The 27,207-nt window shown below is 41.3% G+C and overlaps 1 protein-coding gene and 1 long non-coding RNA gene across 4 annotated transcripts in view; one reads left to right on the top strand and one right to left on the bottom strand.

Moving 5' to 3' along the window:
- LOC105490157 (uncharacterized) overlaps nucleotides 1-10,868 on the top strand; it is a 92,974-nt gene extending 82,106 nt beyond the window's left edge. For all 3 annotated transcript variants that reach the window (XR_011612062.1, XM_071077178.1, XM_071077177.1), the window contains 3 exons: nucleotides 3,834-4,234; nucleotides 4,963-5,007; nucleotides 5,453-10,868. The gene's annotated coding sequence lies outside the window, so the exon portion shown is untranslated. The remainder of the gene's footprint in view (nucleotides 1-3,833; nucleotides 4,235-4,962; nucleotides 5,008-5,452) is intronic.
- Nucleotides 1-27,207, bottom strand: part of LOC105490159 (uncharacterized) — a 158,470-nt gene that overhangs the window by 54,205 nt on the left and 77,058 nt on the right. The window contains exon 3 of the long non-coding RNA XR_011612076.1: nucleotides 3,622-3,766. This is a non-coding gene — a long non-coding RNA (uncharacterized lncRNA). The remainder of the gene's footprint in view (nucleotides 1-3,621; nucleotides 3,767-27,207) is intronic.

The following is a 27,207-nucleotide window of genomic DNA, read 5'->3' as shown; positions in this document are numbered from 1 at the left end:
TGCATGGGCAGCCCCAGATCAGCCCTTAGCTGGACTAAACACACTTCTAGATATTGTGTTTTTTGCTATTTTGTTGTAAGCAATAGGAGGTCCCTTTGGTAAACATTAAAGAATTATAAGCAAAACAATAAATAGATGTTGTTGGGACTCAGAGAATCTAATTTACAAGTACCCACTTAACGTCTTCAACTATAAAATTCAGATATCCACATTTATTTTTATCATGGCCATGCAAAATTATGTAGAAGGAGAGATGATTTACAATGTCAGAAAACAATGCTGTTGCTAGAGAAATTTTCTTGGGGTTTCAAGATAGGTCACACCATATTTTGGCCATGAAACGAACAGCATGTATAAGTTCTGACAGACACGAAGCAGCTGAAATAATGGTCATACCAAACATAAATGAAAATGATCCATCCTGCATGTACAATTCCAGTGCTTTCAGAGAAATGAGGGTTTTACTACTTTTCCAGATACTGGCAAGTTTTACCCTAATAAAGCCCAGGGACAGTGTGGCAGTGAATCAGGAGAATTGGGGGATAGAAGAATCCAAGTCCCCACACTCTCAGTGGATTTCGGGAACTCCAGGGGAACCGTGGGTCTGTAAAACACATGCTGTCTTTCTGAAGAGGCGTTGTTTCGATCATTCCATAGGTAGAGGCTGCTTTGAGCAATACTTTTGGCTTACTTTGAGTCACGCCAAACACACTTTGCATCCTTGATTAAGACTTGCACCTCTACGCACTTTCCTGGGCATGGTCTATTCTGTTTCATTATCATGCACCCAGCAACAGACCCATTTCTACTGAACAATTAGAAGGTCATAGACCTGATCAGGAAGACTGTGGCCTCCACCTTCAGGAAGCTTACAATCTACTTAGAAACACAACACACACACACCCATAAAGAGATCACAAACCTTAGCAGGGCATGGCGTGCCACTGCAGTCCTGGCTACTTGGCAGGCTGAGGTTGGGGAACAGCTTGAACCCAGGTGTTTGAGGCTGTCGCACCCTGCATCCAACATGGGCAACAGAGCGAGACCCTGTCTTTAAAAACACTAACAATAAATAATAATAATTTTATAAAACTAAAAAGAGACCATAAACTCACTTTCTAGGTGGCCAAGTATATCCACACAAGCAATGGAGAGTACTCACTTTTCAGAGAGCCTCCAGAAAAGGGAGAGAGCTTTTTTCAGACCCAGTGGCTGGGGCACTTTGCAATAGTGCAGAATTTGACACACCACAACGGCTATTATGGATGGACAAGGAGCAGCCAAGAGAAGGAAAGAGGCAGATCTGTGACCCAAGCTGCAGCCCTTGCAATGGGAATAATCCTCATCCTCCCTGTGTGCTGTGTGTGACACGGGCTTCCCCAGCAGGGCACTAGCCCAGCCCCTGCTCTACCGGAGGGGACTGTAGCTTTGCTTCACTCTCCCTCCCTGCTTAATCACTGGCTCAGATGACAATCCACCCCAGGCAAACAATGCTCATGCAGAGAAGAAGACAGCCAGGCCAAGATCAAATTTTTCTAAAAGTTTTCTTTCTTTTTTTTTCTACATCATCTCAACCTTCCTTTTTAAATAAATGGACTTGCAAATAGACCTAACTTCAAAGATCTCATTGGTCAGTCTTCACTGTTTATGTACCCGGGCAGGGAACCATTCAAGATATTATTCTTATTTTTTTAAATCTTCTTTTTCTATCTCTTCAATAGCATCTGGACGATCTTTCCATTCTTGTCTGGTGATAATGAAATCATTAAAAAACATACCAGAACCCTTTTTGCTTATCTCTGTGCCATTTGGAACATATGTGAATAAATTGAACACCACTTGCTCATTGGTTTTCTTTTTTTTTCCCTCTTCCCTTGTTTTTAAAAGCCCTGTTTGAAATCAGTCTCTGAAAGACCCAGCATCTGAGTTACATCTGACGCTGGGAGGTATGCCTCCATGTCGTCCACATGGCCTTGATCTAGACAGCGAGCCACAATCTACCCAGCACATTTTTGTGGCTTAAGTGACCTGGAGTCTGGGGCTTTTCTTTGTTGAAGATTTTCTTCAGGTTTCAAGTTGATTTTACACCAATAATGGTCATTCCAGCTTGGGCATTGCACAAATAGTTCATAGATGACCATGGGGAATCCAGCTATGCTGTTGGGACTAGTAGCTAAACTCTCTTGGAGGGCTTGACTTAGATCAAAGAGCATCTTTCCCTTTCTTGGAAACCACATTGCCAGCCTTTTCCAGCCAAGGGCCTGCTTGTGTTAAATGAGAAGAGAGAGACTCTGGCTCACCCCAAAAGAGGTCGCCCTGGAAGAGATGGAAAAGGCTTTTCCAGGAGGAGTCTGCTCAGAAGCATAAAAGGGTCAGCCTCCAGCTTATCACTCAAAAAAGTTTTTAAAGCCTTTTTAAGGAAACAATTTTAACCCAGCTGCACTTATCCATCAGTGATTTGATTTTGCTTTGTTAGGAGAGACTCGTAATCTGCTTTTAAATGTTTTTTGTTCCTGGCCTTCTTTGATAGCAAGTTCTGCCTAAGGCTACCTCTCAAACCTCGTCACTGGAGCTTTCAAGTCTATGTGAATAACTAGAATAATTTTAATCTGGACCTTTCTTTATCCCCTACTCCCTACCCACTCCTGTTTGCAACAGAAAATGTTAGGGGGTTGTAAGAATTTTTTTTTTTTAATCAAATTCTGCCAAACCTAAAACCTATAAAAAGGAATCATTTGTCCTTTAAAAGAGAGAGAAAGCAAGGGAGCAAACTCTATTTACAAAGTCAGAGGGAGTCAACCTGATTTTATTTTCTCAAGTACATTCAGTGAGTCTCAAAAAGAATGCAAGTTCTCGAGTCTTGTCTCTGCTTGGTATAAGCCACAATTAAAAAATACATTTCAGAAATATATCTGAATCACTGTAGAACGTACTTTTTTTGCAACAGATAGGTTTTATAGAAGCTTTTTTACTTGTAACTTTCAAAGATCGTACTCAGTAATCATGCCTTTCATGACATTGTGAACTATAATTTTATTTCACTAAGCTACCATAAAAGACTACTTGTTTTATTATTATAGTATGCACTAAAAAACAGAACCTATGCTCCTCATTTAACTAATCACTTCTGATATTTCTCAAGCTAATGGGAACCAAAAACACTTACAAGATATCTGTTCGTTGATTTTCTTAATGAAATGCACACCTTTTTTTATAATGTAAGCATATGCGTACACATGTATGAACTTTACAAGTTTATTTAGCGAGAAACCAAATATGTGAGGAAAGCAGACTTTTCAAGTGGCGCTTTAATTGTCATTCATGCATGTTCTACAGATCATTACCGAATGTTTACAGGTCCTGCATGGAATGACTTTACACCAAAGAAGAGGGTAACATATCCTCATTGTTTATAAAAATGACAGCTCCTAATGGACCATATTAGCTTTAACACAAACTATTAAATCTCCTTCATTACTTTTTGCTGTGTTCTGTTTCGGCGTCTCGTTAGCTCTGAGAAGTGGGTGCAAACTCCTAAGGAAACCTGAGCACACATTGAGACGATTAGAGATCATGGTTATTAGATAAGCCTGGGGAGGATGTTTTCCTTGGGTTACTCACAAGCATTTTGAAAGAGTCGTGTTCCAGGTTTGAGGTCCCGTGTTTCTTCCTCTCAAACTATGAGCAGCTGTAGCACATGACCTACTTCTGTAGGGCCCTGTAATGATTTCCTTCCTTCGGAGGCTTCAGGAGTCCTCCTTCTGCCCTGTGAAAAAAAAGGGACAAATATTTTAATCCAAGCAAAATGCTGAAGCAGGTTTTGTTGGTTTCAGGGAAGAAACTCAATACAGCTCCAGCACCGAATGTAGGCCTCAAATTGGAACCACCTGGGCCGCAGAAGGGCTCAGAGACCTTTGGGGAAGGCAGAGACAGTCTTGCCTAGGGCCGCAGCCCATACACCTGCAGAGATGGCCGACGTCTGGGCAGGCCCTGGGCTCACCCAGGAACTGGAGCCGCTCCCACGGTGGCAAAGCCCCCAACGCCTGGCATTGCAGTTGGGAATACCACGTAAGAAAAGGTGACAACTGCTCAGAGGACGACTTCCTCCATGAATACTCCTTATAGTGAAAGGAAAACCCCATGATTCTTTGGAACATATTTGACACAAATCAGACATAATTTCCTAATTTTTGCTTTTCAGCAGACTGGCAAGAAAGTCCTCAGGAAACCATAGGTGGGTATACACAATATTTTTAGAGTTATCCTTAACTAGGGAAAGAAAAAGGCTTTTACAACGCAATGCATGCCTGTTCGGTATTCTCCGTATTCTTTTTTTTGTTTAAAGGGTTGTTATGATTATTATTGACTAGTTTTCCTTTTTAACTAAGTGAAAGTGCTTTTCAAGTGTTTTCTAATATCTAAACATAGAAGACTAGGCCAGCTGTTGGAAAGTTATTTTAAATAAAGTATTTTTAAAAATTTTATATTGCGAACTTCCCATGGGTGAGGGATAAGAGTATCAACCCATTTCCAAACATAAAGGATGAGGACTTTTGCCCAAAGATTAGAAATCTTGTCATGTGATTTTAAAACCAGTGCAGAATATGTTTTCTGGAAAGAAAATAGGACATAAAGAACGGATAGAAATTGTACAAAAGTTGTGCATTTAATAAATATATTTTCCAAATATTGGTTGTTGAGGAATATATCATTTCCAGTCTGGGTTTTAAATTATTTCCTGTGGTTAGAAGTGCAATGTGGCCATGATAGAATCCTAAATAATATGACCAAATCTGACATCCTGAGAGTAGAAGCCCCATGACAATCTCAACACCAAGGTCGGAGGATGATTTATTGAGAAAGGATCAGTCCCTGGAAAAGGTGACAATTCAGAAAAAATAGAGGTGCTTGAAATTTTGAGCTTAAATTCCTAGAAGTGTACATTTATTTGGTTTCTTCTAGCTAATCTTTTTCAAGAAGCCAGTGGACCACAGTTTTTTGCTTATTGTAAGTATATTTATTAATTTATTATAATTAAATCTGTTGACTGATGGAAATTACACAGTGAAGACATAGATTATATGTATGATTAAAATGTTTAATTTTTTTTTAAAATTAAGAATTGTCAGCAAGAATACTTTTTTAAAAAAATCCCTGAATAGAAAATAAGTCCAAAAAAATAGTATTTGGACTGAAGGCTCACAGAATGTCTCTCATTTTTAAAAGTTCTAAGGATATATCTGTTGCAAGGTTTCCCAGCACATCGTTAGGGGTGACATGAGTGTACGGTGTTTCGGTTTTGAGCTGTTCTCACATGCACACTTCACCACAAGCCAACTGGAAGGGGTGCGGGAGGGTTGTGTGCGTTGGGCTTACTTTTTTTTGCCCTGTTCCAAATTTATATGCATGAATCTAAATTTTTAACCAAATCTTTGTTCTCTTTCCTCTTGAGGCTGCTTCACACTCCTGCCTACGCACCCAGCTGCACCCAGATAGCTCTTCCTCCCTCCCCACCCCGACAGCCTGCACCGCTGCTCAGCTACAGGGTGAGACTTAATGGAGCTGAGCAGAGCACTTCCTAGCGAGCTTCCTGCAGAGCAGTCAGCCGAGACTGGGAAAGGCCCACCACCAAATGCCAGGAGCCAGGTGAAAATCAGAGGGTCAGCCCTCTGCAGGGGCAGCCTCCAAAAAGCATCTTGCTGTCATTTAAGGGTATTAGTTTGATACCTTTAGGAAGGCTTTGGGTTTCTCTAGAACACAGCCACTTTCTCATTCATATCGCTCTGCGAGAATGTCTGTATTCAGTATCGGGGCTAAGCTGAACCACCAACTCCATCAAGTTGCGAATTTCTGAAAAGCATCAATACCCAGCCTCAGAAAAGTAAGAAATTCTGCTGTGTCTCCACACGTATTTTTATTTTTACTTTATTATTACTCTTATTATTTTTAGAGAGAGTGCCTTGTTCTGTTGCCCGGGCTGGAGTCCTGTGGCAATATCCTAGCTCACTGCAGCCTCAAACTCCTGGGCTCAAGTGATTCTCCCGCCTCAGCCTCCTGAGTAGCTAGGACTACAGGCGTACCACCATGCCCGGCTAATGTTTCATTATTTTAGAGATGGGGATCTCATTATGTTGGCTAGGCTGGACTCAAACGCCTGGTCCCAAGTGATCCTCCTGCCTTGGCCTCCAAAAGTTCTAGGGCTACAGGCATGAGCCACTGTACCCAGCCTTCCTGAGTATATTTTTAAATAAGGGTTTCGTATCTTCAACATAGCCCCTAAATTAAAGCAGTGATTATAACAATCACACGGCAACTAAAGCCAACGTTCTGATGGTTTTATTTGAAAAGCACCATTCTCTACAAATGGGAGCTAATCAATAAAAAATACACATATATTTGAGAGAAAAGCCCACCCTGTCCTCAGGAAAAGCAACCCGTAGAGAATGGGCAATTTCAGATTGATTTATGAACTGGGAAAGTACTTCTGATTGTGTTTTAATTTTGTCTTTGGCCAAACTGGTCAGGAGGTGATGAAGACTGACTTCCCAGCCCTTGGCTGCCAAATCTTAACTGCCTGAAAACTTACAGAAATGCTTGATTAAAACTAGAATAAAAATCTCCAGTTGCCTTCAGCAAACCACAGCACAAGGGTGGGAAAAACAGTGCCAGGTTGCAGTTTAAGTATAGTTACTTGGCGCCTGCTGAAAGTACTGCTCCCTTCCTGTTTAATAATTAATTCAACTTTAAAGCCCCAAGGATCTGGACTCAGCACCAGCTTCACAAAGCAGTACAGAAACAAAATGCTTCCAGAACAGGAGGGGGGGATAGAGGAAGAAAGAATCTAACATTTCAAGAAACATCACCACATGGGGCCGGCAAGCAGGGGGTGGGGTTTGGAGGTGGAAAGATCCAGGGTGGAGAAATTCAAAATAAAATAAATACACACAAAAGCAAGGTTATTCACGGCCACTGGCACCAGGACCCGGAGCGGCGTAGCGAGCCGGAAGTCATCCATTTGGGAGGCAGGCTGGGTGCCTGTAGGCTAGTGGGGCCGAGAGGGTAATGGGCTCAGTCTCCGGAAAAGGAGACCCAGCCTTGCTCTTCAGCAGTGGCCTCTGCTCATTAGTCAGCGCATCGTGCTGGAAAAGGCATCCAAGGTGGGCAGTCATCCCTGCCTTCGCGCTCCTCTCCCTCCACCCCACCCCACCCCACCCGCACAAGTCACCCTCCAGGGAAAGGCCAGATAATGCCCGATGTGAGGGCGAAAACCAAGAAAGTTCCCAGGCTTAAATATTCAGCCACAGAAGTTAACACCCAACACAGCAGCAGATAACTGCAAAAGCGTGTCCCCTCCATCCAGTGGGGCACCTGCACTGTGCTTTGTGATTTTTCTAAGTTGTTTGCTTTCTCTAAGCTGGTGAGTCCAGCCAGGAAAGTGATGCACTGTAGATGCCGAAAACAGGCAGAAGCTGCTTAAGAGCTGATCAAATCTCTTATCACACACAAGATAGGAGGAGGAATGTGTCCAGAACGACTGTAGCAGACCCCCCTCCAACCGCACAGTTCAGTATGAAACCACACGGACCGTTCTTCTGTACTCCAGGAAACCTAAGTATCCCAAAGCATTGCCAAGAGATGGTCTCACCAGAAATGAACAGATTAATTAAACAAAACGAAGGCCCAAGTGGCCAGAGGAAAGAGGAAAGCTATTTAAACCCAAATTGTATTTACTTTTTGCTTATTTTTATTACTATAAAGAGTCATGAGATAGAACACTCACACACATCCCCTGAGATTCCGGTTGGGTATTTTGAAATAGACATTCACATAATTAACTGGTTGAGTTGAACAAATAATAACCTGAATACTTTCCGTAATCCTTAAAAAATGGATGTTTTTAATACTCTGCGATTGCTAAAACTAAACAAATTTTCTTTATATTTTACTTTATACATCCATTAGTTATAAAACATTTGAAGTACATTTCCTTTGTATGTTTGCCTCCACTGCAGATTGATGGTATTGCCTTAAAAATGTAGCAGCTGTATTTTAAAAATAGGGTTTTGCATTCCTCTTGACTGAGTTCTTAAAACTATGCCAAACTCAAGTTTGAAACTAGTTTCCAGTTATTAAACAATTTCAAAACCAGAAGGTCAATACGCTTTTCTCTATTTTTGAGGTAGTGAATGTCTAGTTGCTGCTTTTTTATTTTTCAATTTCAAGTTTGGTTTCAAGCTCATGCCCTGTTTTCTTACGAAGCTCATTGTCCTAGACAGTGAATCCTTCCTCACAGTAACATATTCCTTTGTGATGAGAATAATTATCTACCAGTGTATCTTTTTTTTTTTTTCTTTTTTTTTTCTGAGACGGAGTTTTGCTCTGTCGCCCAGGCTTGAGTGCAGTGGCGTGATCTTGGCTCACTGCAAACTCCACTTCCCAGGTTCACGCCATTCTCCTGCCTCAGCCTCCCGAGTGGCTGGGACTACAGGCGCCCGCCACCACGCCTGGCTAGTTTTTTGTATTTTTAGTAGAGACGGAGTTTCACCGTGTTAGCCAGGATGGTCTCGATCTCCTGACCTCGTGATCCGCCCGTCTCGGCCTCCCAAAGTGCTGGGATTACAGGCGTGAGCCACCGTGCCCAGCCCAGTGTATCTTTTTTAAAAAATAAATTTGGATATTTCTATGAGACAGTGTGTTGTCATGGAAACAGCACTGGACTATGAGCCAAGCCAGCCTCTGGGCTGGTCCAGCACTAGCTGTACATCCTGGCAAGTTACAAGCCCAAGGACACATCCCTGAGTGTCAGTGTGTACTGCTGCTAAAGGAGGAGTTCTTGGTGCTTCTCTCCCTGCACTGTGTCTGCAGGGAACCCCTTTTCAGGGGTGGGAAGGGAAGACTCACACACACACAGCCCACTCTAAATCAGTCCAGACTGTGATAAGTGCTGAAATGGAACCATGAATTAAATGAACCAGAAGATCTATAAGGCCTGCCCAGCTCCACAGATCTCTGATTCCATGTGAATCATGGATTCACCAACTGGGTTATGCCCAGTCACTGGCCTCACTCACTCAATGCTCACCATGTCCTGCTCGCCCCTGTCCAGCCTGGCCTTCTTCATACAATCCACGGGGATTTGGCGGTAGTAGGTAATTTGGAAGATTAGATTAAATAATTTGGAATATACCCATGGATATAGATGTGCCCTAAAAAAGGGAAAAGGTGTGGCCCCATGATTAAAGAGTGGAAATCAAGCTTAACTCTTGGGTAATCAGCATATGTGTAGGGCAAGTGTATTCTATTCAAGATTTACCCACAAGAGGCAAAAATACTGTGTCAGAAGTTAGCAGATAAAACAGGAATATGAAGAAAATAGCACAATTTTTTTTCTACCTTTTTGTGATCCTCCCTCCCCATGGTTTGGAAGATTTTGTGCTAGTCCTCAAGTGTGGGCCCTAGAGGCTGATGGGACAGGGGTGCTTACCTCAGTTTTCTCATCTGAAAAATGGGGATTTCAACCTCAGAAGGATGCCTTGATGATTATCTGAGTTAATATATGTAAATCTCTTGGTAGAATGCGCAGAATTTACCAAGTTCTAAGTTGATGTCAGCCATTATTATTGAGTTAGGAGAGCTTTGTATTTTGTTGTTTTGTTTTTGTTTCTGTTTTTGAGACAGAGTCTCACTCTGTTGGCCAGGCTGGAGTGCAGTGGCACAATCTTGGCTCACTGCAACCTCTGTCTCCTAGGCTCAAGCAATTCTCCTGCCGCAGCCTCCTGAGTAGCTGGGATTACAGGCGTGCAGCACCACACCCAGCTAATTTTTGTATTTTTAGTAGAGATGGTCTTGAACTCCTGACCTGAGGTAATCCTCCCACCTTGGCCTCTCAAAGTGTTGGGATTACAGGTGTGAGCCACTGTGCCTGGCCTAGGAGAGCTGTGTTTAACCAAAGAGCTAGTGACTAATAATACATAACTAGTACTACCATACTGAAATGTTTTGCCTCTATATGCATTTGCTAGGGCTGCCATGACAAAGTGCCACAGGGTGAGTGGCTTAAACAACAGAGATTTATTTCCTCACAATTCTGGAGGCTCCAAGTCAGAGATTAAGGTGTGGGCAGGGTCGATTCCTCTGAGGCCCCTCTCCTTGGCTTGTAGATGCCACCTTCTCCCTATGTCCTCACATGGTCTTCCCTCTGTGCATGTCTGTGCCCTAATCTCCTCTTTTTATAAGGACACCAGTCACATTGGATTAGGGCCTATGCCAATGACAAGGTTTAACCTTAGCTTGTTAAAGACCGTATCCCCAAACACCACCACATTCTGAAGTACTGGGGGTTAGGACTTCAGCGTGGGAATTTGGTGAAATACAATTCAGCTCATAACAGCCTCCGCATCAGTAGAAGCACGGCTTCCATCAAGAGTTTTAAAATAACAGAAGTTCAGATTTGTATACACAGGTATATAAATGAAAGGGATCAACCTGGAGGACATTATTAAGTGAAATAAGCCAGGCACAGAAAGACAAATATTGCATGATCTCACTCATAAGTGGAATCTCAAAAAGTTGCCTTAATAGAAATAGAGAGTAGAATAGTGGTTATCAGAGCCTGGAGAGGGGAGGGGTAAGGGGAAACAAAAGAGGTTGATCAATAGATACAGAGTTGTAGTTAGGATGGAAGAATACATTGCGGTGTTCTATTACATAGTACGGTGACTATAGCAAATAGCAATGTTCTGTATATTTCAAGATGGCTAGAAGAGAACATTTTGAATGTTATCACTACAAAAAAAAATGATAAATGTTTAAAGTGATGAATATGGTAATTACCCTGACTTAATCATTTATACAATGTATACATGCATTGAAACATCACACTGTATCCCATAAATATGTTCACTTATTATGTCAATTATACATAAAAAGTAATTAATTAAAAAAGAAAAAAATGGGAAACAGACTCTATCCAGACCCTTGAATACTTTCACTGAGGTGAAGCTGCATGCTCTGTGACTGTTCCCCAGTGCAGAATAGACACTCACAGTCTGTAGACAAGTTAAAATCAAGCAGAGGTGAGGGCTATTATACCACCAGTGGAATTGATCAGTGTGATATACTTGTTGACTCAACTCACGAAGGTTGGATAACATAGACCAACAGAAATCTGCTTGAACCTGGGATCATCCAGGCCAGAGAGGAGGCTGACGAGTTGCCGTGGTCCTTGGGTGACTTGACCTAGCACTGAACTCTGTGACCTATCAATCCATGAAAAGACAGAAGGAAATATTTCACACACGCAGTTCCACACCATGCCTCCATGAGTTCAGTGACAGATAGAGCTGCCCTTTCCCACTGCCTTCCCTGGGAATTTTCTGTGAAATACCTAGTCCATAGCTGCTTTTTTGCACCGTGGCTATGTCACCCCTGCCCTTGTGCCAGAGCAGATTGAGTTAAATATTTAACTCATTTCTATTTTAAAATGTGTTAACTCAATAAGTTTAGATGCATATTCATGATTCTTTTAAATATTTTCTCTTTTGGGCTCCTTCAGACTCTCGTTTTGGGATTTGCTAAATATGTCAGCCCGAGGAAGGTATTTGAGCAGCATAGTTTCATTAGCTATTGGTCACCACGTCGCTTGAGCATGAAGCTTTCAAAGAAAATTAAAGTGAAAGAAAAAAAAAGATCTAGTATTGGTTATTAACTCCACCTCAGGGTGACTTCTCTTCAGGGGCAATTAAATAGCAGCTCTGGGCTGTTAAGTTTAGTGGCTTTACTTGTAGGTGGCACACTCTTCTTCAAGGACAACCTCCATTCAGATCTGCTTTGATTTTTATCTGATGACACTGAGGCTGCCTCTGCAAAACCAGATTTTGTTTGAAATTGTAGATGTGACCACATCTACGTGCTCTGACCTTTCTTCTTTAAGAATCAAGTTTTGCATTACCAGGTAAATGCCCTTTCAGTGGAATTTTCATGGAACACTGGGGACATCCTGTGGTCAGCTTGGTTTAAGGCAGCCAGTCTTTTCAGCAACAATCGTAGGGAATAAAGAAATAAATGTCCCACACAAATCCTAGTTTATTTTGCAAGAACAAGAAGATAAAAGAAAAAGAAAAGAGAAAAGAAATACATTCCTGTTCTTAATAATCTTTGCAATATAAACCTCTCTTTTTTTGAGCAACGCAGTTTTTCAGTGAACGTGGACTGAGCAATTATTTTTGTTAAGGACAGATATTTTCCTGAAACAAAATACAGCTTCATCAGAATAGAGGAAGAGTGCCATGACATCAGGCGTTGCTCCGCGATCATACCTGGTTCTTACCATCTGCTACTGTAGGTTCCCTGTGCCTTGGCTCAACTTCTGGTCCTCGCAGGAGACAGCCTTCTGCAAAAACGCACACAGCATGGCTTAAAGGGAAAACAGTGGGTATTTTGGCAGTTTTACACCACAGATAGTGCACCAGTGACACTAAATTGAAGTCGTTTAGTTGTAAATGTGATATTACATTTGACGGTTTCCACTGGCAAAGCACTGAGCTGCCCACGTTGAACAGAGGCAAAGAAATGGAACTTGGGGAGCAAAGACAGTCACCAGAGTAGCAGACCAAAGGGGCTTGTAAAAGCGTTTGTCAAGTCATTTAGAATCATAACTCAACTCAACACACACGGTACCAGGAACAGCCAGCTCAGTTTCAGCAGTGGAAGGCAGGCAATGGAGTTTATGTTGTTCTTCTGTTTATTAAAGACGGATGGGAGCACTTGACAGAAAAATCAAACTTCTGGTCATGGCTCATTAATCCCTGTTGTATCTGTCAGGGGTATGTGTTTGGAGTTCCAACAAGCCTCTAGAAGGAAGATTACGGCTGAGCTTTGGTATTTTCTCTAATTTTGAATGGAAAGAGATGCCAATCACCCAGAAGGAGAAATAGAATACGAGGTTATTTTTAACTCACCTACTTCAGTGGTTATTAAACATAAGTGAGTTGGTTTAAGATAAAAATGATTATGGTTAATAATTTTATTGCCAATTTTTGTCATAGGGCTTTCTTCAGGAGAAGCAGCAAGGTAAAAACAAATGTGGAATAAAGCCAGATATTATGGCTGTTCTAGGAAAAGCTCAGCTTTTGGAGATAGATCTTTGGGTGAACCTGTGCAGACTCTCTGTGTGTGCCTGTGGTCACTGAAGTGCAGCTTCTATCAAATTGTCTCCGGCCTCCTCAGCTGTAGATGGAGATAAGACCCTGGTCTACCCAGACTGTTTACATCAACCCAGAAGACAGGAGCAGCGCTATTCTGATCCCTCTGTTGGAAACAATGGTCCTTTGTGAGAAGATGTATGTTTCAAAGCCTCCACTCTGTGCTGGCTGCACCAGCACAGCTGATCAAGACCACAGGACCGGAAGTGTAGGTTTTCCTGCTGACTCAGGGCCTGGGCTCTAAGATCCACATTTCTGATTCTCCCAAAACCTCAGGTTTCTTGTGTGTAAAAGGTGCATCATTGACACTCATTTAGCACATACCTTGGAGGATTTCTTAAGGATTAAATGAGATAAGGCACATAAGTACTTAAACACAGCACATGGTCCATAGGTGGAAGCACTTGTAAACGTTGTTCTTGGGGTTGCTATTAGTAATATCATCATCTCCATCCTCAGAGACAGTGTCATTTGCTCTAGGTTGTGATCCTCCACACAATATCCTCAATCCGCTTGGCAGGAGTAGCTGGGAGGGACAAGGAGAGGTTGGAGAAGGGTCCTGCCAGCTCAGCTTATCCCACTGGTGGGGGCAATGACTGAATTAATACTTTTGAACTCCATTCTGGGCTAGGTGCTGTGAATGATACAGAGAAGTTTTAAATGTCATCTCTGCACTCAATAAACTTAAATCTAATCCATGTTAGTGGGTACAGGAAATTATCTGCACAGGCAATCTTAGGTCAATAGCTTTCAAGTAAAGTAGGTGAAACCCCTAAAGGGAGACTAGTGCTGAGTGGATCAAGAATTCAGGAGTAAGCGGGGAATCAAACCAAGCACCTGCTACACATTTGGGTTCACCCCTGGAAGCTAAGGATTAGCTGGAGTCATGCCTCTGAGGGCTTCCAACAGGGTCCAGGCCCTCCTTGCATATTCATGGTTCTTTTCAAATTTGGTTTTTTGTTTAGAAACACACACGGTTGGTCAGGCACAGTAGCTCATGCCTGTAATCCCAGCACTTTGGGAGGTCGAGGCAGATCACGAGGTCAAGAGATCAAGACCATCCTGGCCAACATGGTGAAACCCTGTCTCTATTAAAAATACAAAAATTAGCCAGGCATGGTGGTGTGCACCTGTAGGCTCAGCTACTCGGGAGGCTTAGGCAGGAGAATCACTTCAACCCCGGAGGAGGAGGTTGCAGCCAGCCAAGGTCGTGCCACTGCACTCCAGCTTGGTGACAGAGCAAGACTGTCTAAAAAAAGAAATAAAGAAAGAGAGAGAGAGAAAGGAAGAAAGAGAAAGAAAGAAAAGAAAGAAAGAAAGAAAGAAAGAAAGAAAGAAAGAAAGAAAGAAAGAAAGAAAGAAAGAAAGAAAGAAAGAAAGAAAGAGAAAGAAAGAAAAGAAAAGAAAAGAAAGAAAACACACACACACACACCAGGTCCCTTCCTTTACCTAATGGCCTAATGTTCCCTACCGATGAAGAACGGAGACCAAATTGAGCATGAAGCCAGTCTGACATAGAAGTTAGAAGCTCTCATAGCCTCTCCCATTATAGTCTTTTCTTCATTCACGACCTAAACTCCAAGGAAATCCTTCTAGAAATAACTTCTGAGCACCCACAATGATGTGTATAAACCATGACACCAGAACTTGTGGTGTCGTACCCAGAGAGCATGGCTTCTCCATCAGGCAGCCTACATTCCAGGCAGCAAGGAGCTGAGTGTACACAAATGAGTCTGATGTAAGGCAGGAAATGTTAGGTGACGTACGTGAAAAACCAGCAAAACAGGACAGGGTTCAGAGCAGGAGACAGTGCTTCTCTTGAGATCAGTCAGGAAAGCTGTCTGAATTAAGGGATTGTGTTTTAACCGGACCTCAGATGACAGTAAAGAGCCAGATGTGTGATAGAAATGTCTACCAGAGGGCTTCCAAGTGGAGGAACCAGCAGAGCAGAGGCTTGGCACCGAAACACTGTGTGTTAATGCAAGACGGAATACTGGGAAACCTACTAAAAGTCCGCTGGAAATCTTTGCTTGGTAAGGACAAACAAAAATATTTCAAGGAATGCTTTGTTCATCGTGTCCTGCTAATCTTGTCGGGACCATTTCATTCCACATGAAGAGGTGAATCCAGATTTGGGAATCTAATTGACCTTGTGGGTTTCTTTATGTTGCAGCTCAAGTCTGCTTACGCCCCTACCCTGCTTACCCCCCCACCCCACTCCCACTCTCCCAAAGCCGGGGAACCTGAGGACTGTGAGAGCAGCCGCCTCTTAAAGGAGCATCTCGGCTGTGAGCCGTATTTTCAATTTTTATTAGCGTTTCTTATTTGCCCACAGCCCGATTTCTTTTAGGCTTGACATAATTTGCATGATTGAGTTAATCCAAGTGTGAAATGCAGTAGGGACCCGATTCAATGGATGGTCAGAACGGCAGCATTATTAGGACATAAAAGAGATGGGGCAGGGTGCTGCCCCCACATCTCCAGGTGCAAACAGACTACCACGGGGGACTCGCAGTGATCCTCAGGGCAGGAAAGTGCTCCAAAAGAATGAACTGTGTGCACTCGGCACAGGAGATGCATTCTTCAACGTCCTGCCCACAAAATATTTATCAGGCCAGGTGCCGTATTTGAGATCGGCAACAGACTCCCTCCATGTGGCATCAAAATCTCTCAGCCTAACTCCTGTAGAACTCCTTGTAAAAGAAATATTTGCACATATATATTAAATATATATGTACTTTTTATTTTAAAATAATTTTAGACTGCAGAAGGGTCATACGGAGAATCCCCATATACTCCCCACCCACCTTCCCATGATGAGAACGTCTTACACTACTATAGTACATTCGTCAAAACGTATAAATTAAAATCAATTCAGTGCTGTTAACTAAACTGCAGACTTCATTCAGATCTCCCCAGTTTTTTCACTGTCACTTTGTTCATTTTGAGAGATGTCACCCTACTCATTTTGGTAATTATCTTTAACCAACAGAAAATGTCATTATTGATTTCATTTTGCAACCTGCTGGCCTTGCTCGACCTCTGAGCTCATCAGGGTGCAAAACACGCTCCCCACACAGCCAAGCGGAGCCTCGGAGCCCCGGTGTGCACTTCACATCCTTGCTGGAATCTCTGGGGAGAACAGGCTTTCTGCTCAGCCCTTCCTGGAGCATTGAGAAGTCCCGAAAGCCAGTTCCAGGGAGCAGCTGTGAATTTGCTGGCAATCAGCAGCTTCTGACTGTGGCTTGCTAGCTGTCCTCAGAGATCTTCACACCAAAAGAAAGACCTTCAAGAGTGGCACCAGGACATCAGAAACGGGGCATTTGGTGAGGATCTTACCAAGCAACGGTCCTTGCCTTTTCCTTTTTTATTGTAAACTCTTTCAATAGTAATAATTTAATCCCCTAGATCTTCTTAGTAATTGTTCCAAATAGTTCCACTGTTTCTGGTAAAATTTTGTTTAAAAATTTGATGTCAATGTTACTAAAATGTTGTCTTAGAATTCATGTTTAATAATCTTTAAATATTATTGTCCATAAAATAGACCTTATTTGTATCAAGAAATAAATGACATAGGACATTTCATTCACATTAAAGTCATAATTTAGAAAAACTGAATATTTTGTTGGCCAATTTGCTTTAAAATGATATATTGTCTCATCATTGGAAGACTGAATGTATGTTAACACACAATACAACAATTACACATTACTATGTCAAATATACAAGAATGCCTTTTTTATTCCTTGATATAGAGAAATCTTGCATGTTGCCCTTAAAATATCAGGAGCTTTATTTTTATAATTTTTGCTTTTTTTGTTTCTCAATGACAAACTATGGGAGAAAGTTCATACTGATATTTGTTAAAACTTTGCAACTAACACATTGAGAGTATAGTTTGACATTTTAAATTCCCAATAAGTAATAAGCCATGTTGGATACATTTAATCTTTTTCACATTGAATTTGGACATACTGGTGACATGGTTGTGTGTGGATCAATGCAGATAGCTTTAAGAGGAATTTGCAAATGTGACCATTTTTATGCTTCTTGTTAACTACTTTACAACATCAGTGTCCTTTGTGCTTCTGTCTCTAGCCAAATGGACACATATAAGTTTAAACTTCACAATATGTAACTAAGAAGAAAAGTAAGTTAAACCACCCAGCGGTGGGGCATGTCTTGTCATTAGCACATCCGTGCGACCCAAAACTTCCCCAGACACACTCACTAGATAACTACTGGAGGGCTCACAAATTGTTTAAGGGAAAACACATTCGAAGAGTTATTTTATCTTTACATCCACTGAACAATCTGGTATTTCACATTCTAGACTGCGGGAAGGCCCGCAGAGAGGGGCCTTTGGACACCAAGGAAGAAGGAAGGGAAGAAACTGAAACAGGAGAGACACAAACTGGACGTTTAATCCCTGGCTGCTGATGCACTCTCTTTGATTTCATCACCTTTGACTCCCTTTACTCCTGTGCTTCCTGTATCTGAACAGCCTTGCCCTCTAAATTTACGAAGGTTTTCTACCAAAACTTTCTGACAGATCACTCCGTGTGAGGAAGACAGGTGGCCAGGTGAGGTGGAAAAGAGAACAGAGCAAAACTGATGTACTCAGGGAAAAAATCATACCATAGACTCTATTCCATAAGGAAAAAGTATAACCCACTTAGTCTGGTGGGACTAAGGCTGGAACATACGTGGGACTCTGGATACGGAAGATTACTTTATCCCTTGTGATAGATACAATCCTACAACAATAAGCAGGGTTACAATTTGGCATTTTGATTTTGTTTGTTTTTTTCATTTAATCCACTGAGAAGCCTGGGCTCTTATCTCAGTTCTGCTTTCCTGTTTCCAAAGACACAAATGAATAGTTGATTTTCCAGGTCTTACTGTGATCAAATTGTTAAAAACTATCTGGCATATTAGCATGTGATACAATTGTTGGCAAAAGGTACAATTTATCTTATAGGAGCTTATCTTCAACTTCTAGGGAGAGGAAGTGAATGGGAAAACATGTTTCAGAACAAACTGTAAAAGGAAGTTTTTATATTATGCACTGGTTAATTCTCAATAGACAGGTGACTTTGTGAAGTTCGGGTCTGATGGTCAATTTCCATCTGGTTTCGGAGCTGAGGTTGGGCTGTGGGTAGGAAGACAAATCATGGGCTCTGTCAGGAGACTGATGGGATCTGAACTTCCCAGGACTACCCCGCACTCTTCTATGACCTCCTTACTCCTCCATTACTTTAGGTTTGGGGCTAAAGCATTTTTAAGAGAACACAGCCCTTGCCTGTTAGCAGAAAGAACTATTAATAGCAGCAAGGCCTGCACCCTTTGCAAATCAGTCAACTCATAAACTCAGACCTATAAATGCTATTAAAAATTAAAAGCTCACAAGAAAGAAAAATATTTCCTTTCTTTTTCAAAAAAACTACTTTTATTATGGAAATATGAAATATATACAAAATTAGAAAGAGGAACAGGATGAGTCCCCATGTACCCATCTCTCAGCTTCAGTGATTGATTATCCATGTAAGGCCAGACATCTGCACCCCACTCACTCATCAGCCCCCCAACCTGCACTGGATTATTATCTTTTAGTTGTGGCAAAACCACATGTAACATCAAATTTACCCTAGCAGTGATTTTCAAGTGAACAGGACAATATTGTCAACCACACGCACACTGCTGTGCGACAGATCGCAGAACCCTCCATCTTGCATCTACACCCATGAACAGCGCCCGTCCCACCCCTCCTCCTCCCCTTAGCCCCGGCAGCCGCCGTTGCACTCTCTGTTTATGAATTTGACTCTTTAAGAAACACTCATGGCCGGGCGCGGTGGCTCAAGCCTGTAATCCCAGCACTTTGGGAGGCCGAGACGGGCGGATCACGAGGTCAGGAGATCGAGACCATCCTGGCTAACACAATGAAACCCCGTCTCTACTAAAAATACAAAAAAAAAAAATTAGCCGGGCGAGGTGGCGGGCGCCTGTAGTCCCAGCTACTCGGGAGGCTGAGGCAGGAGAATGGCGTAAACCCGGGAGGCGGAGCTTGCAGTGAGCCAAGATAGCGCCACTGCACTCCAGCCTGGGCGACAGAGCGAGACTCCGTCTCAAAAAAAAAAAAAAAAAAAAAAAAAAGAAACACTCATATAAGTAGAATCTTGAAGTATTTGCCTTTTGGTGTCTGGCTAATTTCACTTAGCCAGTGTCTTCAAGGTTCATTCATGTCGTATGTAACAGAATTTTCTTCTTTTCAAAGGCTCAATAATATCCCATTGCATGGAATATCTCACACACACACACACACACACATACACACACACACACACACACACACACACCATCATTTCTGTATCCATTCATCTGAGTATGGACATTTAGGGTGCTTCCACCTTTCAGCTATTATGAATAATGCTGCAATAAACATGGGTGTGCAAATAGGTCTTCGTGTTCCTCCTCCCTTCGATTCTTTTAGGCACATACTCAGAAGTGGGATTTCTGGATCATATGGTAATTCTATTTTTAATTTTTTTAATGTGCCAATAAAATTTTATTTACAAAAACAGGGAGCAACTCCTAACTTAAAAGAGACAAAACAATTTTGAAGAAGAACAAAATTGGGTGACTTACACTAACTGATTTCCATATTTGTTATAAAGATGCAATAATCAAGACTGTGATACTGGTGTAATGACGGACATATGGGTCAGTGAAACAAAATAAAGAGTCCGGAAAAGACTCATACATATGTGATCAACTAATTTTCAATGAAAGTGTCAGTGTAATTCAATGGCAGAAACGATAGAATATCTGCATGCAAAAAAAAAAAAAAAAAAAAACCCTCCAATAAACCTTGATCCTTACCTCACATCATGCATAAAAATAAACATGAAATGGAACATAGACCTAAATATAAGAACAAAAATGGCCGAGCACAGTGGCTCACACTTGTAATCTCAGCACTTTGGGAGCCTGAGGCTGGCGGATCACCTCAGGTTGGAAGTTTGAGACCAGCCTGGCCAATATGGTAAAACTCTGTTTCTACTAAAAATACAAAACTTAGCCTGGTGTGTGGTACATGCCTGTAATCCCGGGTGCTTGGGAGGCTGAGGCAGGAGAAGCACTTGAACCCAGGAGGTGGAGGTTGCAGTGAGCCGAGATCACACCACCGTACTCCAGCCTGGGTGCGACAGGGTGAGACTCTGTCGTCAAAAAAAAGAACCAAAAAAACAAAAACAAAAACAAAAAACAAAAACAAAAAACAGAAAAACAAAAACTGTAACTTTCTAGAAAAAAACCAAGAAAATATATCACTGAAACATGATCCATAATAGAAAAAATCAGTAAATTGTATTTCATCAAAATTAAAAATGTTCCTTTTCAAAAGACATAAGAAAATGAAAAGGTTAGCCATTGGCCAGGAGAAAATATTTGCAAAACATATGTCTGATCAAAGATTTGTATCCAGAATATATAACAAACTATTACAATTCAAATATAAGCCCTTTTTCAAATCAATAATAGAACAAAAAGAGGGGGTGGTGGAAGATTTGGATAGACATTTGCTGAAGAAGATATGCAAATGGAAAATAAGTACATAAAAAGATGATCACATCATTAGTCACAGAGGAAATGCAAAGTAAAACCACAATGAGCTACTGGTGACACTCACCAGAATAGCTAATATTAAAAAGACTGACAATAGCAAGTGTTGTTAGGAATGTGAAGAAACTGGAACGCTCTTACATGGATGGTAGAAATGTAATATGATACAACCACTTTGGAAAACTATTTGGCAATATCTAAAAGATTAAATGTACACTTACAATACAACCCATTAATTTTACTCCCAGGCGTCTACCTAAAGAGAAGTGAAAATGTATGTGCACACAAAAGCTTCTATTCAAATGTTCACAGCAGCATTATTTATAATTGTAAAAACTAGAAATACTCCAAATGTCTATCAGCTGGGGAACAGATAAACAAAATATGGTCTATCAATATCAGTACAATTTTTTTTCTGTTATGGATCATGCTTTGGATATATATTTTCTTGTGATTTTTCTAGAAATTTATAGTTTTGTTCTTTTTTTAATTATACTTTAAGTTCTAGGGTAGATGTGCACAACGTGCAAGTTTGTTACATAGGTGTACATGTGCCATGTTGGTTTGCTGCACCCATTAACTCATCATTTACATTAGGTATTTCTCCTAATGCTATCCCTCCCCCTGCCCCCAACCCCACAACAGGTGTGATGTTCCCTGCCCTGTGTCCAAGTGTTCTCATTGTTCAATTCCCACCTACAAGTGAGAACATGTGGTGTTTGGTTTTCTGTTCTTGCGATAGTTTGCTCAGAATGATGGTTTCCAGCTGCATCCATGTCCCTGCAAAGGACATGAACTCATCCTTTTTTATGACTGCATAGTATTCCATGGTGTATATGTGCCACACTTTCTTAATCCAGTCTATCATTGATGGACATTTGGGTTGGTTCCAAGTCTTTGCTATTGTGAATACTGCTGCAATAAACATATGTGTGCATGTGTCTTTATAGTAGCATGATTTATAATCCTTTGGGTATACACCCAGTAATGGGATGGCTGGGTCAAACAGCATTTCTAGTTCTAGATCCTTGAGGAATTGCCACACTGTCTTCTACAATGGTTGAACTAGTTTACAGTCCCACCAACAGTGTAAAAGCGTTCTTATTTCTCCACATCCTCTCCAGTATCTGTTGTTTCTTGACTTTTTAATTACTGCCATTCTAACTGGTGTGAGATGATATCTCATTGTGGTTTTGATTTGCATTTCTCTGATGACCAGTGATGGATGAGCATTTTTTCATGTGTCTGATGGCTGCATGAATGTCTTCTTTTGAGAAGTGTCTGTTCATTCCTTTGCCCACTTTTTGATGGGGTTGTTTATTTTTTTCTTGTAAATTTGTTTAAGTTATTTGTAGACTCTGGATATTAGCCCTTTGTCAGATGGGTAGATTGCAAAAATTTTCTCCCATTCTGTAGGTTGCTTGTTCACTCTGATGGTAGTTTCTTTTGCAGTGCAGAAGCTCTTTAGTTTAATTAGATCCCATTTGTCAATTTTGGCTTTTGTTGTCATTGCTTTTGGTGTTTTAGTCATGAAATCCTTGCCCATGCCTATGTCCTGAATGGTATTGCCTAGGTTTTCTTCTAGGGTTTTAATGGTTTCAGGTCTAACATTTAGATCTTTAATCCATCTTGAATTAATTTTTGTATGAGGTATAAGGAAAGGATCCAGTTTCAGCTTTCTACATATGGCTAGCCAGTTTTCCCAGCACTGTGTATTAAATAGGGGATCCTTTCCCCATTTCTTGTTTTTGTCGGGTTAGTCAAATATCAAATGGTTGTAGATGTGTGGTGTTATTTCTGAGGCCTCTGTTCTGTTCCATTGGTCTATGTATCTGTTTTGGTACCAGTACCATGCAGTTTTGGTTACTGTAGCCTTGTAGTATAGTTTGAAGTCAGGTAGCATGATGCCTCCAGCTTTGTTCTTTTTGCTTAGGATTGTCTTGGCAATGTGGGCTATTTTTTTGTTCCATATGTACTTTAAAGTAGTTTTTTCCAATTCTGTGAAGAAAGTCATCAGTAGCTTGATGGGGACAGCATTGAATCTATAAATTACCTTGGGCAGTATGGCCATTTTCACGATATTGATTCTTCCTATCCATGGGCATGGAATGTTCTCCCATTTGTTTCTGTCCTCTTTTATTTCACTGAGCAGTGGTTTGTAGTTCTCCTTGAAGAGGTCCTTTACATCCCTTGTAAGTTGCATTCCTAGGTATTTTATTCTCTTTGTAGCAATTGTGAATGGGAGTTCACTCATGATTTGGCTCTCTGTTTGTCTGTTTTTGGTGTATAGGAATGCTTGCGATTTTTGCACATTGATTTTGTATCCTGAGACTTTGCTGAAGTTGCTTATCAGCTTAAGGAGATTTTGGGCTGAGATGATGGGGTTTTCTAAATATACAATCATGTCATCTGCAAACAGGGACAATTTGACTTCTTCTTTTCCTAATTGAATACGCTTTATTTCTTTCTCTTGCCTGATTGCCCTGGCCAGAACTTCCAACACTATGTTGAATAGGAGTGGTGAGAGAGGGCATCCCTGTCTTGTGCCAGTTTTCAAAGGGAATGCTTCTAGTTCTTTGCCCATTCAGTATGATACTGGCTGTGGGTGTGTCATAAATAGCTCTTATTATTTTGAGATACATTCCATCAATACCTCATTTATTGAGAGTTTTTAGCATGAAGGGCTATTGGACTTTGTCAAAGGCCTTTTCTGCATCTATTGAGATAATCACATGGTTTTTGTCATTGGTTCAGTTTATGTGATGGATTATGTTTTTGATTTACATATGTTGAACCAACCCTGCATCCCAGGGATGAAGCCAACTTGATTGTGGTGGATAAGATTTTTGATGTGCTGCTGATTTCAGTTTTCCAGTATTTTATTGAGGATTTTCGCATCAATGTTCATCAGGGATATTGGGCTAAAACTCTCTTTTCTTTGTTGTGTCTCTGCCAGGCTTTGGTATCAGGATGTTGCTGGCCTCATAAAATGAGTTAGGGAGGATTCCCTCTTTTTCTATTGCTTGGAATAGTTTCAGAAGGAATGGTACCAGCTCCTTTTTGTATCTCTGGTAGAATTTGGCTGTGAAGCTGTCTGGTCCTGGACTTTTTTTGGTTGATAGGCTATTAAATATTGCCTCAATTTCAGAGCCTGTTATTGGTCGATTCAGAGATTCAACTTCTTCCTGGTTTAGTCTTGGGAGGGTGTATGTTTCTAGGAATTTATCCATTTCTTCTAGATTTTCTAGTTTATTTGCATAGAGATGTTTATAGTATTCTCTGATGATAGTTTGTATTTCTGTGGGATCAGTGGTGATACCCACTTCATCATTTTTTATTGTGTCTATTTGATTCTTCTCTGTTTTCTTCTTTATTAGTCTTGCTAGTGGTCGATCAATTTTGTTGATCGTTTCAAAAAAATCAGCTCCTGGATTCATTGATTTTCTGAAGGGTTTTTTGTGTCTCTATCTCTTTTAGTTCTGCTCTGATCTTAGTTATTTCTTGCCTTCTGCTAGCTTTTGAATGTGTTTGCTCTTGCTTCTCTAGTTCTTTTAATTGTGATGTTAGGGTGTCGATTTTAGATCTTTCCTGCTTTCTCTTATGGGCATTTAATGCTATAAATTTCCCTCTACACACACTTTAAATGTGTCCCAGAGATTCTAGTAAGTTGTGTCTTTATTATTCTCATTGGTTTCAAATAACATCTTTATTTCTGCCTTCATTTCATTATTTACCCAGTAGTCATTCAGGAGCGTGTTGTTCAGTTTCTATGTAATTGTGCAGTTTTGAGTGAGTTTCTTAATCCTGAGTTCTAATTTGATTGCACTGTGATCTGAGAGATAGTTTGCTGTGATTTCTGTTCTTTTACATTTGCTGAGAAGTGCTTTACTTCCAACTATGTGGTCAATTTTGGAATAAATGAGATGTGGTGTTGAGAAGAATGTATATTCTGTTGATTAGGGTGTAGAGTTCTGTAGATGTCGATTAGGTCTCCTTGGTGCAGAGCTGAGTTCAAGTCCTGGATATCCTTGTTAACTTTCTCTCATTGATCTGTCTAATATGGACAGTGGGGTGTTAAAGTCTCCCATTATTATTGTATGGGAGTCTAAGTCTCTTTGTAGGTCTCTAAGGACTTGCTTTATGAATCTGGATGCTCCTGTATTGGGTGCATATATATTTAGGATAGTTAGCTCTTCTTGTTGAATTGATCCCTATACCATTATGTGATGGCCTTCTTTGCCTCTTTTGCTCTTTGTTGGTTTAAAGTCTGTTTTTTTTAGAGACTAGGATTGCAACCCCAGCTTTTTTTTTGCTTTCCATTTGCTTGGTAGATCTTCCTCCATCCCTTGATTTTGAGCCCATGTGTGTCTCTGCACGTGAGATGGGTCTCCTGAATACAGCACACTGATAGGTCTTGACTCTTTACCCAATTTGCCAGTCTGCATCTTTTAATTGGGGCATTTAGTCCATTTACAGTTAAGGTTAACATTATTATGTGTGAATGTGATCCTGTCATTATGATGTTAGCTGGTTATTTTGCCCGTTAGTTGATGCAGTTTCTTCCTAGCATTGATGTTTGGTATGTTTTTGCAGTGGCTGCTACCGGTTGTTCCTTTCCATGTTTAGTGCTTCCTTCAGGAGCTCTTGTAAGGCAGGCCTGGTGGTGACAAAATCTCTCAGCATTTGCTTGTCTGTAAAGGATTTTATTTCACCTTCACGTATGAAGCTTAGTTTGGCTGGATATGAAATTCTGGGTCGAAAATTCTTTTCTTTCAGAATGTTGAATATTGGCCCCCACTTTCTTCTGGCTTGCAGAGTTTCTTCCAAGAGATCCACTGTTGGTCTGGTGGGCTTCCCTTTGTGGGTAACCCGACCTTTCTCTCTGGCTGCCCTTAACATTTTTTCCTTCATTTCAGCCTTGGTGAATCTGACAATTATGTGTCTTGAGGTTGCTCCTCTCGAGGAGTATCTTTGTGGCGTTCTCTGTATTTCCTGAATTTGAATGCTGGCCTGCCTTGCTACATTGGGGAAGTTCTCCTGGATAATATCCTGAAGAGTGTTTTCCAACTTGGTTTCATTCTCCCTGTCACTTTCAGGTACACCAATCAAACATAGATTTGGTCTTTTCACATAGTCCCATATTTCTTGGAGGCTTTGTTCATTTCTTTTTACTCTTTTCTCTCTAAACTTCTCTTCTCACTTTATTTCCTTAATTTGATCTTCAATCACTGATACCCTTTCTTCCACTTGATTGAATCGGCTATTGAAGCTTATGCATGTGTCACATAGTTCTCGTGCCATGGTTTTCAGCTCCATCAGGTCATTTAAGGTCTTCTCTACACTGTTCTTTCTAGTTAGTCATTTGTCTAATCTTTTTTCAAGGTTTTTAGCTTCCTTCCAATGGGTTCGAACATCCTCTTTTAGCTCAGAGAAGTTTGTTATTACCGACCTTCTGAAGCCTACTTCTGTCAGCTCATCAAAGTCATTCTCCATCCAGCTTTGTTCTGTTGCTGGTGAGGGGCTGTGGTCCTTTGGAGGAGAAGAGGTGCTCTGGTTTTTAGAATTTTCAGCTTTTCTGCTCTGGTTTCTCCCCATCTTCGTGGTTTTATCTACCTTTGGTCTTTGATATTGGTGACCTACAGATGGGGTACTGGTGTGGATGTCCTTTTTGTTGATGTTGATGCTATTCCTTTCTGTTTGTTAGTTTGCCTTCAAACAGTCAGGTCCCTCAACTGCAGATCTGTTGGATTTTGCTGGAGATCCACTCCAGACCCTGTTTGCCTGGGTATCACCAGCGGAGGCTGCAGAACAGCAAATATTGCAGAACAGTAAATATTGCTGCCTGATCCTTCCTCTGGAAGCTTCATCCCAGAGGGGAACCTGCCTGTACGAGGTGTCAGTCACTCCCTATTGGGAGGTGTCTCCCAGTTAGGCTACATGGGTGTCAGGGACCCACTTGAGGAGGCAGTCTGTCCATTCTCCAAGCTCAAACATTGTGCTGGGAGAACGACTGCTCTCTTCAGAGCCGTCAGACAGGGACGTTTAAGTCTGCAGAGGTTTCTGCTGCCTTTTATTCAGCTATGCCCTGCTCCCAGAGGTGGAGACTACAGAGGTAGCTGACCTTGCTGAACTGCGGTGGGCTCCACCCAGTTTGAGCTTCCCCAGCTGCTTTGTTTACCTACTCAAGCCTCAGCAATGGTGGATGCCCCTCCTCCTGCCAGGCTGCTGCATCGCAGGTTGATTTTAGACTGCTGTGCTAGCAGTAAGCAAGGCTCCATGGGTGTGGGACCTGCCATGCCAGGCGCGGGATATAATCTCCTGGTGTGCCATTTGCTAAGACCATTGGAAAAGCGCAGTATTTGGGCAGAAGTGTCCCATTTTTCCA

Source organism: Macaca nemestrina, chromosome 13 (assembly GCF_043159975.1).
Source record: "Macaca nemestrina isolate mMacNem1 chromosome 13, mMacNem.hap1, whole genome shotgun sequence".
NCBI classification, from domain to species: Eukaryota; Metazoa; Chordata; class Mammalia; order Primates; family Cercopithecidae; genus Macaca; species Macaca nemestrina.
Note: the sequence above shows the minus strand (reverse complement) of the source record. Positions and strands in the feature narration are given on the sequence as shown.